Consider the following 18,664-nt stretch of genomic DNA (forward strand, 5'->3'; position numbering starts at 1 on the left):
ACGGCACCCCGGGGTGCCACGTCCCCGGGGCAGGCTCAGGCACCCCCCCAGCACCGGGGAGGGAGCTCTGGGAGCACCGGCAGATAAGCAGGGGGTGGCTGCAGGTCTTGGCATCCCCCCAACCACCCAGCACCGCATCAAGGCAGGGTGGGAAACTCCTTTCCCAAACAGCTCCCAAATCCCGGCTGGCTCTGGAAACGGGGACCCCAGGGACGCCGATGACCCCACGCTGCTGGGGACGATGTGGACTGGGGGGACACAGCCCTTCTCTCCGGCCTGGCCCCAGGCGTCCTGCAGCACAGTCCCCAGCCTGGCTGGTGGCAATCCCAGGGCCTGGTGGTCCTGGAGCCGGTGGGACCCTTGATGGGTTCAGCCCTCAGCTCCGTAACGTGTCACGGTGCCCTCGAGGTGGGCAGGGATAGGGCCACCTGGACAGGTTCCCGTTCCCCCTGTTGCAAGGAACCATCTCCCCTGCAACAACCATCTCCTCCATGAGAAACCATCTCCCCTGCACCGACCCTCTCCCCCACAAGAAACCATTTTCCCTGCAACAACCATCTCCCCTGCAATGACTGTGTCCCCCCCAGGGAAACCGTCTCCTCTGCAATAACCACCTCCCCTGCAACAACCATCTCCCCAGGAAACCATCTCCCCTGCAATGACCGTCTGCCCTGCAACGACCATCTCCCCCCAAGAAACCATCTCCCCTGCAGCGATCATCTCCTCTGCACCGACGATCTCCCTGACAGGAAACCATTTCCCCTGCAACAACCATCTCCCCTGCAACAACTATCTCCCCAAGAAACCACCTCCCCTGCAATGACCATCTCCCCCGCAATGACCATCTCCCCCCAAGAAACCATCTCCCCCCAAGAAACCACCTGCCCTGCAACAACCATCTGCCCTGCAACGACCATCTCCCCCCCAAGAAACCGTCTCCTCTGCAATAACCATCTCCCCTGCAACGACCACCTTCCTGCAATGACCATCTCCCCCCCAAGAAAACATCTCCCCTGCAACAACCATCTCCCCTGCAGTGACCATCTCCCCCGCCAAGAAACCATCTCCCCTGTAACGACCATCTGCCCTGCAACGACCATCTGCCCTGCAATAACCATCTCCCCTGCAATGACCATCTCCCCCCCAAGAAACCATCTCCTCTGCAACGACCATCTCCCCTGCAACGACCATCTCCCCCCGAAGGAACCACCTCCCCTGCAACAACCATCTCTTCTGCAGTGACCATCTCCCCTGCAAGGACCGTCTCCCCCCCAGGAAATCATCTCCTCTGCAATGACCATCTCCCCGCAATGACCATCTGCCCCCCAAGGAACCACCTCCCCTGCAACAACCATCTCCTCTGCAATGACCATCTCCCCTGCAAGGACCATCTCCCCCCCAGGAAACCATCTCCTCTGCAACAACCACCTCCCCGCAATGACCATCTCCCCACCAAGAAACCATCTCCCCTGCAACAACCATCTCCCCCACAAAAAAAAACCCTCCCCTGCAACAACCACCTCCCCTGCAAGAGCCATCCCTCCCTCAACGACCACGTCCCCTGCAATCATCTCCCCCTGCAAGAACCCATTTCGCCGGGGAAGGACCCTCTCCCCCTACCCCACAGCCTCGGGTGGCCTCAGCCACCCCGGGGACACGGTCCCCTCCGTGCCCAGGCGCCCCCAGCCCCAGCGGCACCACCCAGCGTGGCCGCAGCCCCCTCTCCCACCCCGATCCCCAGAGGGGTCTGACCCCCATCGCCGGCTGGGTAGGAAGAGGGGGGCAGGAGGCGGCGATGGGGCTGAAGCCGGGGGGGGGACCGGGGGCGGCGAAACGGCTCGACAGATGGACTGCAGAGATGGTGGCACCTCGGCCGGCTGGAGCCCAGAGCCGCAGTTCAGAGCGAGCAGGGAAACGGGCTAAATTTAGCCGCTTTCTTCGGTGCCAGCTTTGTTCCCCCGCCCCGCCGAGCCGGCGCGGGAGGCGAGCAGCCGGCCTGGCCCCCTCCCCTGCCCTCTCCCCGCTTTAGGGCCGGGTGGTGGTGGTGGGGGGGGGCGTTGGGGAACACACAGGACACCCCATCACCCAGCCCTCAGGGTGCCGAGTCGGGGTGCCGGGGGCTCCTCGGGGCGCCGGGTATTTTTTACGCACGTCTCCGTGCCACGGCCGTGGGGTGCTTTGCCCCGGCGTGGTGACCGTGCCCCAGGGTGTCGTGTCCACACACACCACACCCCCCCGCCCCAAAAAAAACACACTGGCAGGCCTGAGGCTGCACAGACGGCCGTGACCCCCCCCTCTCCGAGCTCCCTGTTATAGCCACAGCATGAGTCACAGCCCCGGTGTGTCCCTGCCCAGCGCCGGCCATGCCGGGTCATGTAACACCCGCGGCCGCCCCGGCGTGGAGGGGGGCTCCGTCCCCTGCTCACCCCACCGCTCGCGGCACCCAGCGCCCCCCCAACACCCTGCTGGGGGTCTTGCGGGGGGGTCGCAGAGGCGACACTCAGCTCCCTCCCGCCGCCACCCTCCCCGTCCCCAGCCGCCTGCGAGGCCGCGGTGAGCTGCGGGTTAACGCCAAGCGGGGCCGGGATCCTGCGAGGCCAGTAACATTTGGAAGGCGCCAGATGGACGCGTGCCCGTGCCGAAGGCTCGCTCGGCACCGCCATGCTCCCCCCCGGCTAAACGCACCCCCGGCCCCCCAACAACAACCCCAGGCGCTGGGGCTGAGCGGCTGCCCAAGGCACCAAAGGGGCGCCCATCGGGATGCGGGGATGCTGAGCGTGCGCCCACCGGGGGCCTGGACCACCCCCCCACCACCACCACCACCACCACACACACACACCGGGCACCGCCACGGTTCCCCTCGCAGCGTGGCGGGGTCCAGGTTGCACCCACCGAGCCGGGCGGCACGGCCGCTGCACCCCGTGGGTGCCCACACCGCCCCGGGGGCGGCCAGGTGGGGATCAGGGGAGGTGGCAGGGGGGTGCGTGGGGGGGTGGTGGTGACAGGGGGGGTACAAGCAGGGGGAGCGCAGCCAGTTGCCTCCTCCCTCGGCCAATTTTAGAAACTGGCTCGACAAGAAAAGCAGAATGGGCCGGGCAGGATTTACGGCCGGGCTGGTGTCGGGGTAGGTTGGCGGTTTTATTTTTTTTTAATTTTTCTTTTTTTTTTTTTTTTTTTTTGTTGCGGGAGAGGCGCGCGCGCACACACAGACACACAACCAGAGTTGAGCGGAAACTCCTGGCTGCGGATCCTGTTTCCTGGGAGATGCTGGGGCCGAGCTGGGGTGTGGGAGCCACTGGGGACGATGCCAGCGCCGACGTGCCGGGGCAGGGGTGCGGGGAAGGGGGGCGGGGGGGGGGCTGCTGCCCCCCCCCCGCCCCCCTTCCCCGCACCCCTGCCCCGGCACGTCGGCGGCAGCCTGGCATCCCGCGTACAGGTGGGGATGGAGGGGATGCACCCACCCATGGGTGCTGGGGGGGCTGCAGGTGCACGGGGTGGTTGCGCGCACGCAGGTGCGGGCACGGGTACGGGCACGGGGGTGGGGGGAACGCGCACCCAGGGGTGCACCCACGGCGGGAGGATTGTGCAGGTGCGGGTGCACACGCGGGGAGGAGGATCGTGCACCCAGGAATGCGCCCGCAGGGGAAGGATTGCCCACCCAGGGGCGCGCAATGGGTCCACAGGGAGGACTGGGCGCACGTGGGTGCACCCACGGGGAGGATCGTGCACCCAGGGGTGCACCCACGGAGGGAGGATTGTGCACACGCGGGTGTGCCCACGATGGGAGGAGGATTGTGCACCCACGGGAGCACCCCGGCGGGGAGAACTGTGCACACGTGGGTGCACCCACAGTGGGAGGATTGTGCACGCGTGGCGGCACCCGATGGGGGGAGGATTGTGCACGCGTGGGTGCACCCACGGGGAGGATTGTGCACACGCGGGTGTACCCAACGAAGGGAGGATTGTGCACACATGGCAGCACCCATGGGGGGAAGGTTGCGCACATGTGGGTGCACCCACAGCGGGGAGGATTGTGCACCCAGGGGTGCACCCATGGGGGAAGGATTGTGTACGTGTGGATGCATCCCTGGAGGAAGGCTTGTGCACCCAGGGGTGCACGCGCACAGACAAGCGCGGGTACAGGTGCACACCTACGCGTGTGCGGGGGCACCCGGAGGTACAGAACACGGCCAGGCCGCAGCGTGCACACCGACACCCGGGGGCACACAGCTGCACCCCCCCAGGAGGGGTGACGGCACAGGCGTGTGCAGCACCCACCTCCCGTCCACACGCAGGATCGCGCCCCCGCGGGGGGCACAACGCACCGACGAGCGCCGCTGTGCCCCCGCACCCTCCCGGCCACGCGGCACTGGCGGCCCCAGCCGGGCACCCAGGCAGCACCCATGGGTCCCCTTAGCCCCCCCCAATACGGCCAGGCTGGCAACTGTGGACCCCCATCCCGCACCCAGGGGGCCATCGCCGGTGCGAACGCAGGGGAAGCGCCCGGGGTCCGGCAGCGACACGCAACCGGGGCGATGAGTATATATGGGGAAACTGAGGCAGGGAGCGGGGCGGATGGAAACAGGGATGTGGCCCGGCTGCGGATGGAAACAGGGAGCTGCAGCCAACACTCCCAGAGGAGCCGGGTGTCCTGCGCCACCCCAGCCCCCCGGCTCCGCTCCCCCCACCCAGCTGCCCTCCCGGCTCCGGTTACAGCCGCGCCTGGGCCAGGCTGTGGCACGGCGTGTTCCGGGGCGGGGGGGGGGGGGAGCCAAGCTCCCCAGGGACGGGGGATCAGGGCACCCAACTCTCCCCGCACCCACCCACCACCCACCGGCATCACTGATCCAGCCACGTAGGAGCCTCAGAGCACACACACCTATAGATACGCCTATTTTTTCCGTTTCCCCCCCCCCCGCCTCCTCGCCCCTGCTCCTCGCTGGGGAGCTTTCCATTAAAATTGGAAGAACGCAACTTGCCGGCAGAGCCCCGGCGCGGATCGTACACAGCCTGTCACTCACACATCACTTTGTAGATGCCCATAAATTGCTTCATTACCTCTTCTAATTGAGGAGAACGCAGCTGCTGTGGGGCGGTGACAGAGCGCCTTCCCTTTGAAGGATGCCTCGCTCTCCAAAGACGGGTCCGGCAGAGCCGCAGAGCCCCCCCCAGCATCCCAATAATAATAATAATAATAGTAATAATAGCGATAATAACAGTATCCAAGCAGAATCCCTCGGCAAAGGGCAGCGGGGCTCACGTGTACCCGCTTGCGGCAGGGGGACGAGGTGCTTGGGGGGGGGACGACACCTGCGCTGGTGGGGAAACTGAGGCACGGGGCAGGTTGCGCCATGCCCGGGGAGAGGGCGGGGATGCAAACCCCCGCCTCGCACCGGCACTCTGGGGGGGGACGACGACGACGACGACGACACCCCACGGTGGTGACAGCCTTTAGGGACAACCCCACGCTCAGGGTGGCGGGGGTGCGGAGGACGGAGCATCCCCCCGTCCCGCGGTGCAGGGGTGCGAGGAGGGGGGGTGGTGGTGGGTGGGGTGGGGTAGGGGGGGAGAATCCACGGCGTTGCCAAAACTCCCGGGGTTGGGGGGGGGGGGGGAACTTCCCACCCCGCTCAGGGAAAGGGGGTGTGTGTGGGGTGTGTGTGTGTGTTTTCCATCCTCCCAGCTTCGGCCGCACGACGCCGAGGTTCCCCGCCACCCGCTTGCAGCCCTGTCCCCGTGCGGCTCCCCCCCCCACCCCCCCCGCTCCCACACCCCGTTTCTCCCCGAAACCAACTCCCCCCCCCAACCCCGGCTTTGTCTGGCAGGCGGCGAGCGGCTGCGGCTGGGCTCGGTCCCCTTGCAGGATACTGCAGAAGGATTTACTGTATTGCAGCTTGTGCTGGCTGCAGCCCAGCGCACAATAGATTAGCTGTAGCCCAGGGCAGCACGTTGCGGGGGAAGGAAAGGTGGGATTCGTTGGGATGCAGATTGCAGGGCATTTGCTGCAGTATACTGCAGGATGCGGCCCGCTCGCTTGGGACCCCCCCCCCCCCCCACCACCACTCCCCGCCAACCTCCCTTTAGCATCATCCCCCTCCAAGCCCCCTGGCAGAGGGGCTTTCGAGGGGGTTCACGCGGCCCGGTCCCCGCGTCGTCACCGCCGCCAAATTTGACGGCGTGGGTGTTCGCCGATGGCGGCGGGTGCCCGGGCGGGCTGGGGGACGCTCTGCTTGTGTCCCCCCCCGCCACCATCGCCACGGCGGGGGCGGGGTGCGGAGGGGCTGCGGTCCCCGACGGCGCCCGGCTGCTGGTGGGGGACGCCAGGGCCCCCCTCGCTGGGTGCGACGGCACAAAGCTGGTGCAGGGAGGAGGCCGGGGACTGCAAGCAGCACTAATTGATGGCGATTAATTCAGCTCCTACCTCCCCGGGTGGCGGGGAGAGATGCTGAGACACAAACACAACCCCCCCCCCTCCCCGAGAGCTTCCCAAATACCTCCCTGCTCTCCCCCCAGCGCGGGCACCCCGGCCCTGGGGGAGCCACACTGCCTGTCCCTGGGGACGTGGGGGGCTCTGGGGGGTGCCCGGCTCCCGCTGCTGCCCCAGAGGTGCTGGGTGCCCATGGACGCGGTTTGGGGATGGGTCCTTGGGGTGGACCCACCTCCCCAGGGTGCTTTTGGCTGCTGGTTGGGTGTGTGGGGGGGGTCCTGCTGGCACCCCCACACCTCTCCCCACCCCTCTGGGACGCAGGGATGGCGGCACACGGGGAGGCGATGCTCGGGGGAGCAGAGGGGCCAGGGGTCAGTGATGGCCTCCTGGTGACACCGCGGCACCTTTGGCAGTGTCACCAGCCGGTGGGTGCCAACCAGGGGACCCGGGAGCGCTGCTGCCACCTCCTCCAGCACCCAGCCACCATCGGGCACCGCGGGCAGGGGGGGTGGCACGGCGGGCAGGGGACGGACAGACGGACGGAGGGATGGACGGATACCCCAGTGGGCTGTCTGGATTTTCCAGGGGAGTTCGGAGCCTGCGGATTCAGGCTCCATAATCCTACGTGGGATGCAGTTTCCACAGCAACAGCGGGTCAGAGGGCAGCGAGGGGAGCCGGCTGCTCCGCTTGGGATTGCGATTGTGCTGCCAGTGCCGAAAAAGGCGCCGGGGCGAGGTGCCGGGGCGAGGTGCCGGGATGGACGGCGGGGCCGAAGGCAGGCGGTGGCGATGTGGGGGCCGCACGGGGCGCGGGGGCGGCCAGGCTGGTGCTGCCGGGGGAGGCGGTGGCGGGCGGGCAAGCAGGGCTCAGTGTGGCGTTGTCAGCAAAGATGTCACTAATTGTCTGCAGGAGCAGCAAACTCTCGTTAACCCTTGGGCAGCCAGCGGCGGGCGCGCTGCCGAGGCCCGGGGGGGGCACCCAGGGACCTGCTGCCGAGCACCCTGGGGCTGGCCCACCTCTGCCACCGCCCCACTTGCATGGCCCTGGGCAAGGCACCTTAATGGGCCCATGCCCCGCCTTCTCCCAGGGTGGCTACTGGGACCCCAGTGCCTCCCAGTTGGTGGCCACGGCCAGCGGGGTCACCCTGGGCAGCCCCTCTCCTTGCCCTGTGGGCTCTGGCTTTGCCCCCGCTGCCGGCGGTTGTGCCAGCCCTTGGCCAAGCAGGAGCATGGAGGCGAACGCCGGCAGTGCCAGGGCTGCCAGGGCAGGGCCACCTCCATCCCATGTCACCTCCATCCTCTGCCACCCTCATCCCCAGCCACTGGCCCCACGGGTGCCCCTGGCTAGCGCAGCAGGCTGCGGGGCACAGGCGGAGGGGGCCAACAGCACCCATGCCGTGGCCACCACCCAACCCATGCCACACTCCGCACCTTCGCCGCGGCTCCATCGCGTGGGAAAAGGGTGCGTGGCCCCGCGGTGGCCCCGCGGTGACGCTTGGGGACGTAGCACGAGCCCCCACCCCGCCCCAGGAGGCTTCGGCATGGCTGGCGGAGCCGTAAGTGCCGGGGTTGAGGCAGAAATGGCTTTTCCACCTCCCGGCCGGCTCCTCTACCTGGGAGCGCTGCCGGGAAGCGCTGACGTCGACAGGAGCGGGTGTGGGGGGGGCCAGGGGGCCGGGACAGCCGGAGCAGGGTCAGCAGAAAGCCTCCGGCGCTGCTCGCCCCTTCCAGCCGCCCCACGCACCTTTTGTTCCCGCTCAGCACCTTTCCCAGCACCTCCCGGCTCCCCCAGATCCTCTCCAGGGGGGCCAGGGCAGGGCCCCCCCACCGGTACCGGGGGTTTTGGCTAGCAGATGCCTCCTGGGCAAGGCAGGAGGTGGCCAGCGTGGCTCACGCCACGTCCCCATGCGGTGATGGGGACGTGGGCGCATCCTGCCCCAAGGTGGGGTGACCGGGGAGAGCTGGCGGCTGCTCTGCGGGGGGGGATTTGAACCCAAACCCGAAAACCGGACCCCCCCGCCCTGATAGCACTGGGGTGCGGCGGAGGGAGGGGGCGAGGGGAGGAAGGCAGCATGGCTCCCTATCCCCATGTCCCTGAGCATCACCCCGGTCCCCAGCTGCTGCCCCAATGCGCAGCCAGCCCCGAGGCCGGGGGGGGACGGATCCTGCACTGGGGAATGGGTACAAAACCAGCGCTCCCAGTGCGGGCAGCTGCAGGGACTGGGAGGACGCAGAGCACAGCCCGCTGCCCCCACCCTCGGCGTCCCAGCAGCACGGTGGGGACACCGAACCGCCACCCCCGGTAAAGCCCATCCTGCAGGGTGACAGCACCCCGGGAGTGCCACGGTGGGTGCAGCTCTCCTGTCGTCCCCCCCCCACCCCCCGGTGCCCGGGAAGGAGCCGGGGCAGGGCAGGTCTGTACACGGCCGGGGACTCTCCCAGCCTCCAAGGACTCTCAGCCGGGATTTCCTGAGCGGGACGCGGGTTTGCGGATGTCGCAACACTCCGTGATTTCTGCCCCGTGAGCTCCTCGGACCCACGCATGCAGCTGGCGGCCCCACGGGTACCCATGGGCGAGGGGTCCCGTGGGACGCCGCCGGTGGCCACTAAACCTCCTCCCTTTGCCGAATGCCTTGCCCAGCACGCCACCGGCGCTTGGCATGAACCCGCCCTGAGCTCCCCGGGCAGCACTGCGGCAGCTACACCCTGCCCAGTACGGCTTACTGGTCATACTGGGGTCATCCTGCAGCTCGCACCGTCCCTAAGGAGCTTCCTGAGTTTCAGCGCTGCCTGGGGACCTCCTGTCCCCCGGCGTCCCACCATGAGCCCTCCAGCTGGGGTGCAAACACACCCCTGGGTGCAAATTCAGCCCCGGGTGCAAACCCACCCCTGGGTGCAAATTCAGCCCTGGGTATAAATCCAGCCCTGGGTGCAAATTCAGCCCTGGGTATAAATTAATCCTCGGGTGCAAATTCAGCCCTGGGTGCAAACCCATCCCTGGGTGCAAATTCAGCCCTGGGTATAAATTAATCCCCGGGTGCAAATTCAGCCCTGGGTGCGCACCCACCCCTGGGTGCAAACCCACCCCTGGGTGCAAACCCGGCCGCAGGGCTCTGCACCCCGTTATTTCGCCTTCCAGCCAAGCCCCAGCGCCCCTCTCCTTCCCCCGCTGCCCCATCCCACCCCAGTGCCACCCCGTTCCCCCCGCAAAGTGCCGCAGGTCCGTTCCCCCCCCACCTCCCGCTGCCAGCCTCGCCCTCCGGATGCAGCAGACAGGTCTCTTCCCCCCCCCCCCCCCCGCCCCCCCCCCCAGGCTCCCTTGCTCGGCGTCTGGCTGAGCTAAGCGTATTTAGCGCTTTTAATTGTTCTTAATAAATCAATCCCGCCAGCCCCTTAAATCATTTTTGTGGCTTCCCTCTCAGCCGTCCCCGCGGCCGCGCTGGTGTGGAGCCTGCTGTCTGCAGCGCTGCCGGGGTGTGCTGGGGGGGGACCAAGCTGGCGCAGGGGTTGTGGTGGTGGGGGGGGGAGCGGTCAGGACGCACCCTGCCCACGCCAGCACCCACCTCGCTGCTCCTCGCCCGCGGGTGCAGCCCAGGGGCGGCTGCGAGACCCCCGGCAAGCGGAGCACCCACCCGGGAGCTGGGTGATGGGGTGCTCCGCCTGCCCGGAGGGTGCCTCAGTTTCCCCCCACCCTCGCCCTTCCGGCATGGGTGGCTTTAGGGATGCGCCTCTCCCTGCTCTGCGGATTCGGTCACCCCAATATCACTGTGTTTTGGGGGACATTAAGGGGGCTCAAGTCCCTTCTCGTGCTGTGGCTACGGCTCTGCAGAGGGATGCAGAGGGAACAGCACCCTGCTGGCCCCATGCCCCGTGTGCCTCAGTTTCCCCAAGGCACAGCCCTGCCTGGACAAGCGCTGGGGCTGAGCAGGGGCTGGGGGGGGGGGGGGGAATGCAGTGTGGGGGGACCCCAGTGGGTCCCTCACCGAAGCTGAGCCTGTTCCCGCAGGTGGTGACAGCAGATGACACCGATGTGGCACTTCTGTCCCAAGCCGGTGCATGGCAGTGCCAGGGTTCCACCAGCATGGACGGACGCGTGCCTCCCCCTGCGAGCCCCCCCGGTGCCACCACCGAGCCCAGGGACACGCGCTGTCCCCTGGCCCATGCCCAGCCATGGCAGCACCCAGCGCTGAGCCGCCGAGGGTGCAGGCTGAGGCCGGCCGCGCTCGTCACACCCCAGGCAGGACCAGCCCGCAGCCACCTCTGGGTGACTTCTTGGTGCTCGGCGCTGCGCGGGGGCGACGCTGACACCCAGCCAGACCAGGCGCCCACCCCGCACTGGGGTGGGATGGGGCAGCGGGGGAAGGAGAGGGGTGCTGGGGCTTGGCTGGAAGGTGAAATAACGGGGTGCAGAGCCCTGCGGCCGGGTCTGCACCTAGGGGTGGGTTTGGACCGATGGATGAATTTGCACCCAGGGCTGAATTTGGACCTGGGGATGGGTTTGCACCAATGGATGGGTTTGCACCCAGGGATGAGTTTGCACCCAGGGATGAGTTTGCACCCAGGGATGGGTTTGCACCAAGGGATGGATTTGCATCTCCCGGTGCTCCCGACCCGCATCCCCCTCCATCCCAACCGCCCAACCCCGCATCCCCAGCCATCACCCCACCGACCCCGTCGTGCCAGAGATGAGCGTCCCAAGACCCCAGCCGGCTGCCCGCGGGAGGGGGGAAGATGCCGTGTCACCCAACGGCCCCCGCTGGCTGGCTTGGGGCGAAAAACAAACCCGGCAGGGCTTGGAGGGAGAGAGCTAACCTTGACACAGTTGCAGCAGTCACTAATAGCAGGCAATATGCCTGTTCTTGGGGGACTGTTGCAGTTGCTAAGATACTGGCAGCCGTGTGAATGGAAATGGGTCAGTAAACCTGTGGAGAGATAGTGTGACACTGTAACCGGCACAGCTGTTGCAGCCTACATCGAAATCCCACCCTTTCAATATTTATCACTCTCCGCCTTCGGTTCCTTCCTCCCAGCAATTTTCCACGTTGGGGTTTTTTTTTGGGGTTTTTTTTTTTTTTTTTTTTTTCTTTCCCGGGGTTTGGGGAAAACACCACCCCGGCCCCGCGCCTCGCGCCCCGAGAAGAATCGAACGGGGGAAAGAGAGGTGGCGGAGACGGGAGACGGGATGGGGCGGGAAAAGCGAGTTGGGGGGAGATGGGGAGGGAAATCAAAGCATACACACACACACACACACCGTCCCCCCCCACGCATATTTTGGGTGGGTGTCTCCCCCCCCCCCCAGCCAGCTCCATGAGCAGGATGGAGCCAGTTCTTGGAGAGATTTAACAGGAAACAGGCTATAATCCCCCTGGTAGGAAAACGGGTTAAAAGGTCAATTTACTTCTGTCCCTCGTTTAGGCACTGTGGTGAAATTACACACTCGCCGGAGCTGCCGCGCACGGCTGCGAGAGGAGGCAGCGGGTGGCCGTGGCCATCCCCATCCATCCATCCATCCATCCATCCATCCGTCCGGGCCTGCCGCGCTCCCCGTTGCCTTCCCGAGATGCCCCTGGAGCACGTGGCTGGGATGGCGTTCCCGTTCCCATCCCCGCCGTCCCACCAGCAGCGGCCCCGGCTTATCCCGCCCCGCGTCGTTCGGCGCCACACGCGTGTTGGCACGTGCACACGCAGCCGCGAGGAACACGCGCGCCCACGTGCGCCCCGGCCACGACGCCGCACGGGAATTCGGCTCCGCTGCCCGCCCTGGCGCTGGGGCAGGGGTAAACCAGAGAAGAGCACTCTGTGTCCCCCCCAGATCTCCAGTGTCAACCCCCACGGTGCCCCAGCACCCCCACCTCAAGTGCTCCAGCACCTCCCTAAACGCTCTGGCAGCCCCCGCGATGCTCCAGCATCTCCCCAAATCCTCCAGCATCTCCTCTAATGCCCCAGCACCCCCATCCCAAATGCTCCAGCATCCCCCCGAGTACTCCAGTATCCCCATAATGCTCCAGCAACCCCCTCTGTGCTCCAGCACCCCCGCCCCAAACGCTCCAGCATCCCTTAAATATTCCACTATCCCCATAATGCTCCAGCATCCCCCCCTCAAATGCTCCAGCATCCCCCCAAATACTCCGGTATCCCCATAATGCCCCGGCACCCCCATCCCAAATGCTCCAGCACCTCCCTAAACGCTCCAGCATCCCTCCAATGTTCCAGCATCCCCCCCCAGTGCTCCAGCACCCCCACCCCAAACACTCCAGCATCCCCCCTAATGCCTCAGCATCCCCCTTAAATGCTCCGGCATCCCCCAAAATACTCCAGCACCCGCCCAAAATGCTCCAGCATTCCTCCAGTATTCCAGAATTCCCATCTAATGCTCCAGCATCTCCCCCAAATGCTCCAGCATCCCTCCAATGTTCCAGCATCCCTCTCAAAGTGTTCCAGTATTCCTCCAATGTTCCAGTATCCCCCCCAAATGCTCCAGTGTCCCCCCAAAATGCTCCAGTATCCCCCCAAATGTTCCAGCATCCCCCTCAAAATGCTCCAGCATCCCACCCAAAATACTCCAGCGTCCCTCCAATACTCCAGGATCCCCATCTAATGCTCCAGCATCTCCTCAAAATGCTCCAGCGTCCCTCCAACATTCCAGCACCCCCCCCAAAATGCTCCAGCATTCCCCCCAAGTACTCCAGCATCCCTCCAATATTCCAGGATTGCCATCTAATGCTCCAGCATCTCTCCAAAATGCTCCAGCGTCCCTCCAATACTCCAGGATCCCCATCTAATGCTCCAGCATCTCCTCAAAATGCTCCAGCGTCCCTCCAACGTTCCAGCATCCCCCCCCAAAATCCTCCAGCATCCCCCTAAAATGCCCCAGCACCCCCCAAATCCTCCAGCATCCCCCCAGATCCAAAGCCCCGGTGCTGCAATCCCATCCCTGACGCGCACAAGGGACCGAGGAGCCCCGACCGGGCTCAGCTCCCCGATGCGTTTGGGGTTGTCACAGCCCGACTGGGGCGAGACGGGGTGATACTGGGGAGCACTGGGAGCCAGGACACGGCCACACGGGAGGACGCCACTAGCTGTCCCTCGTCCCCGACCGCCATCCAGGTGCGGGGCAGGAGGAGGGATGCCGGCAGGCGGTGTCCGTCCCGGAGCGGCCACGGGGAGCTGGATCTGGCCGGGACCCCGTTGGGAGAAGGAGGAGGAGGAGGAGGAGAACATCTGGTCGCAGGGAAGAGGGACAGTCCGGGGAAATGTGCAGAGCTGTTGGAAGAGGCCCTGGCCACCCAGGCTGGGGTGGAGCGAGCCCCAACGCCCCTCCTGCGCCGCAGCTGCACCGGGGATGGGAGGCACCGGCTCAGGTAGGGGCTCGCTGCGTCCCTGGGAGGGGAAACTGAGGCACGGCGGAGCCAGACGATGCAATTTGGAGCCGCCAGCTCCGGGGTCACCCCCCACCACCACCACCACCACCTCCACGGTCTCCCAAGCACATCCCAGGTGGCCGGAGGAGCATCGCTGTGCGCCTCCGCCACGATTTATAGTCCGGGGCCTCGCAGCCCAGGGTGGAGGGGCGAGAAGGGAGAAGGAAGGGAGGCTGCGGCGAGCAGGCGAGCGGGGAGGTGAGCTCTCCTCCTCCCCAAAGGCGCTCCCTGCCACCCCCCCACCCCCCGCACCCCCCCGCAGGTGGCTGGAGCAGAACGGTTGATATGGAGACAGGGAAGCACAGACTGTCTGGGTAAGGTGACATTCGACAGATGCCAGGTTCAGACTTGCTCCAGCCAGTATCTCCCCCCCCACACCCCCGCACCGGCTCCCCGCCATCGCCTGCCTCCGGCCCCCACGGCCAGCGGCCACCCCACCGGCGAGCCCCCCACCAAGCAAAGGCATGTGCAGGCAGCGAGGGGCCGGTGGGGGGGGGGGGGGGGCGGGTGGGTCAGGGGGAGTTGGGGACATCAGGGCACCCTTGGTGGGGTTTTGCACGGTGAAATCCCACCTTGTCCCCATCCCAAAGGCAGGTACCGGCACCCTGTTTGCGTCGTCGCCCGCCCCCCCCCCCCCAGCCAAAGGGGTGGTGGAGGAGCGTGCCCTGATGCCACGGTACCAGCCAAGGTGCCACGTCCCCTGTGGGCACCCCACGGGGCATTTACGCCAGGCACCCACCCAAAATGATGGGGGACCCTGCCAGGATGGGGCAGATCTGGGGGGGAGGCACCTGGGAAAAAGGACACACACACACACACACACACACCCACACACCCCACCCCTCCCATTGCACAACTTTGCAGAGGGGCCAATTAGGAGCTGATACCTAACGAGAAACACCCCAACCTTGGGGTGAGCACAGGCTTAGGGTCTCCTGCCCAGGCAGGGTGACACCAGGTATGTCCCCAGGTTTGTTAACCCGGGGGGGGGGGGATGTTCTGAGCTGCCTGAGCTCCCCCCCCCCCCCACCTGCAGCCCCATCTTTCTGCACCCCTCTTGCCCCTGGCAGTGCTGGAGATCAAGCTCAGTGAGCTTGGATTCCTGGCATGCTGGGACCCCCCCCCGCCCCGGGGGGTGACGGGGTCCCCCTCACCCCCCCCCCAGCACCCAGATCAAGAGCTCGTGGTCTGCAACGAAGGAAACTGGGTGCTTTGGGAGGGGTGCGGGGTGGGGGGAGGAAAAACCACATCAGGGTGTAGTGCTGGGTGGGGGGACCCATCCTGCTTAGACCCCCATGGGTGACACCGCAACCCCCAAGCCTTGGGGACAAGCATGGCAGGAGCCGGGATGACTCCCCTGGGGGGGGGGCGGCGGTTTGGCGAGCGGGATGGCGGGGGCCAGCAGCCCACACAAAGCGCCTGCAGCCGCGCTCCCCCCGCCCCGGGCTGCTGCTCCCTGACCCCCGGCGCTGGGGAGGCTGGAGCCTGTTAATGAGCTCAGCATCATTTCTCAGCATCCCCGGGCCCCTGCGGGGGGGGGCGGGGGGGGAGCTGCAGGTGTGGGTCACCGCTGGCCCCGGGATGGGGGGGACGCCGCGGCCTGGAATCGGTGGGAAAACGGGAGGAATTTGGCGAGGGGGCTGCGAAAGCCTTCGGCACTCGCTCGGGGGCGGGGGGGGGGGGGCTGCTGCCTCCTCTTCATCGCCCTTCGGTCCCAGCCCCCCCCTCCCCCCCCAAACCGGTTCGCTGCGCTGCTCGGCGGAGCCTCATCCAGGGCGCGGCATCCACCTGGGGACACCCAGCCCCCCAAAATGGGGGGGGGACACACGCAGCCCCTTTCCCTCCTGCTCCCTTCACCGCATCCTTCTCCCTCCTCCTCCTCCTCCTCCTCTCCACCCTCAAGCAAAGACGGGATTTTCACCGCTCTGCTGAGCTCCAAACTCCACTTCCAGATTTTCAGTGCGACCTTCTGGCTACCTGGAGCCGGCACTGCAAGATGCCCCCTCTGATCTCCCCTCCCCTCCGGCCCCCCAGCATCCCCGGGGGAGCCGGAGCTGGATGCAGCCAGGAGCTGGATGCAGGGAGGCGGGGAGGGGGGGAGCCGGGGGTGGCCGAGGAGGAGGAGGAGGAGGAGGAGGAGGGAGAGGTCGGGCTGCACCTGGATGCAACGGCCGGTCTCGGGGCGGGGAGTCGGGGGGCTGGGGGGGAGCTCGCCGCCCGCCTGGGGATTTTGGGGTGGTTGTGTTTAACCCAGCCCGGCCCGGGGAGAAGCAGGAGCGGGGCCAACAGGGCGCCTGGCAAACTCATTGCACGTGTGGGAGGCGCTGCCATGGCTCCTCGGGCAGCCTTTGCCCTCCCTCCCTGCCTGCACGGCGGGTCGTGTGTCCCTCCGTCCCTCCCTCCGTCCGTCCGTCCGTCCGTCCCCACGCCCACGATGGGTCCCCGCTCTCCCGGGACACCCTCCCGCAGGGATGCGCCCCTTCTCCAGGCTCCCCGAACCCGGATCCGACCCCACGGCAGGGGTCTGCGGGACCCCGCGCCCCGCCGTCACCGACCCCCGTGTCCCCCGGCACCGTGCCAGAGAACCGGGGGTGGGGCAGAGAAGGGAGGAAAGACGTAAAAACCCCCTCAAAATACCCCAAAACCACCACAGACACACACACACACACCCCCCTCCCCGCTCGGGCAGGAGGGAGAGGGGCCTGCGGGCACAGGCAGCACCGCGGGGTGTTCAAAAAACCCAGCAATAAAAATAAAGGCAAAGAGACGGAAAAAGCCCCAAAGCGCCAGGTTTCCCCCACTCCCCCCCGTCCCCGAAACCCCGCTGCCCCCTGCCCTCGCTGCTCTCCCCGCCGGTTATTTCAAGCCCTCCACTTCCCCCCCCCCCCGCCATCTCCTCCTCCTCCTCCTCATTCCCTCCCCGGCACCCTGCTCTCCTCCGCTCGCTCTTGCATTCTGGTATTTGGTGTGTTCCTCAGCTGCAGGAAATTCCTGATGCTCTCCATCATTGCAGCCTGCTCTCGCATCCCCCGCCCTGCCCGCGGCTCCCCTCCAAAGGACAAGCCATGTGCTTTGGACAGCCAGTGTCCCCCCCCCCGTTCCTCGCACCCCCGCCGCCAGCATCGCTCCCCTCCCCACCCGGGGTATGTGTGTGTGTGTGGGGGGGGGGGGGATCCGCTTCTCCTTCTTCGCCTTCTCTTTTCCTCCATCAGCCTTTTTCATTTTAAACTCCAACCCTTTGCAAAACAAGCTCTTGCCCTGCCAAGGAGTGCGGGGAGAAGGCGGCGGCGGCGTTGAGGCAGACGGGGGGGGGAATCCGAAGCCGCCCAGCCCCGGCCGATCCCCCCTTTTTGCCTGCCTTTCCCCTCTTCGCCTTCCTCTCTCTCTCTCTCTCTCTCTCTTCGCGAGGACCGCTCCTGATCTTATTTTAATTCGTCTCAGACGGTGTTGGAGTGTTATTTTAAGAGAGAGGATATGCACAGACATTGTGTTTTCTGCTTTTTTCCTGGCCCCAAGCCAGGCTCTCTGGGCTGTCAGCTACCCACTGTGTTGCAGTCACGTGTGGGAAGAGGCAGCCAGCGCCAGCCTCGCAACTCCTGGTAGCAACATGGAAATCAAGTGTGCACTTTTCTTCCCTCTGTATGTGTCTGTATTATTAATAGCGTCTCTCCCTCTCGCGCGGCGAGTTATCCATAATGTATCTTAATACCTGTCCGTCTGCAAATGATGTATTACGGCTGCGCGCCCGCGCGCAATGGCGGCGGGGCCCGCGTGCCGCGACGGAGAGGGGATGAAAAGGCGTCGCCACGCTGCCGTCATCGCCCCCACCCCAGGAGCGAGGGATGGGTACCGGGATCTGGTAGCCGTGAGCGGCTCCGGCCGTGCCCCGGCCCGCTGGGGTGGAATCGGCTTGTGGGATGCTGTGGGGAAGGATGGCAAAGACGGCGCTGGGACGGTGCTGAGCGATGCCGGGATGTGCCGGGGGACACCGAGGTGCCACCCCATGGATGCCGGCTCCTACGAGCTCATGCGGGAACACAACGTGCCGCCGCACACGGGAGGGACGGCGGGGTGAGGCGCGCACACGCGTGTGCGAGGCGGGCACCGGCGTGCAGGAGGTCGGCGGACGGCGGAGAAAGCGCAGGCTGGACGGACATGGCACGATGGGACGCAAACATGGCCCTACTTGGGCTACCCGGCAGCAGTCTGGGGGCTCCCAGCCCCGGGGGGGCCCGAGCAGGGCGTCCCCCCACTGCCACACGCCTGGTTTGGTGCAGCACCCAGCTCCCCATGCGCAGGGACAGCTGGTGCTGCCCCGCTCCGGGCTCCCGGTGTCCCCCGTCCCCTCCGCGTCCTGGGGACGGGGACGTCAGGGCAGGGAGGGGACCGGGAAACACTGCGGGACTGGGGTCCTCCCAGTGCGCACCAGTAACACGGAACCCCCAGACCAGACATTTACCAATACATACTGTGCCCGCACCCTCCCCCCGCCAACACCGACACCGTGCGTGTGCCCCTGCCCGGGCGCAGCGATACGCACGTCGCACACCCGCCCTCGCGCACCGCCGAAGACGCACAGACGCGCGCAGGTGTTGTCCCAATTGGCCCGCAATACCCCCTGCCGACCTCCTGCACGCGCGCGCTCGCCTCGCACACGCGCGCTCGCCTCGCACATGCGTGTGCACCGCCTTGCCCCGCCGTCCCTCCCGTCTGCGGCAGCACGTTGCATTCCCGCACGAGCTCGTAGGAGCTGGCACCCATGGGGTGGCACCTCGGTGTCCCCCCTGCCCACGGTACATGCTGCCCGTGGTATCCC

At 66.5% G+C, this 18,664-nt stretch overlaps 1 protein-coding gene across 10 annotated transcripts in view; it reads right to left on the reverse strand.

The window, feature by feature from the left end:
* AHDC1 (AT-hook DNA binding motif containing 1) overlaps positions 1 to 18,664 on the reverse strand; it is a 60,529-nt gene that overhangs the window by 13,719 nt on the left and 28,146 nt on the right. The window contains exon 1 of one of the 10 annotated variants that reach the window (XM_074562656.1): positions 11,240 to 12,460. The exons of the other annotated variants lie outside the window; for them this stretch is intronic. The gene's annotated coding sequence lies outside the window, so the exon portion shown is untranslated. Of the gene's footprint in view, positions 1 to 11,239; positions 12,461 to 18,664 lie in introns of those variants that run through there. 10 annotated transcript variants of the gene reach the window in all.

Source organism: Larus michahellis, chromosome 19 (assembly GCF_964199755.1).
Source record: "Larus michahellis chromosome 19, bLarMic1.1, whole genome shotgun sequence".
Lineage (NCBI taxonomy): Eukaryota > Metazoa > Chordata > Aves > Charadriiformes > Laridae > Larus > Larus michahellis.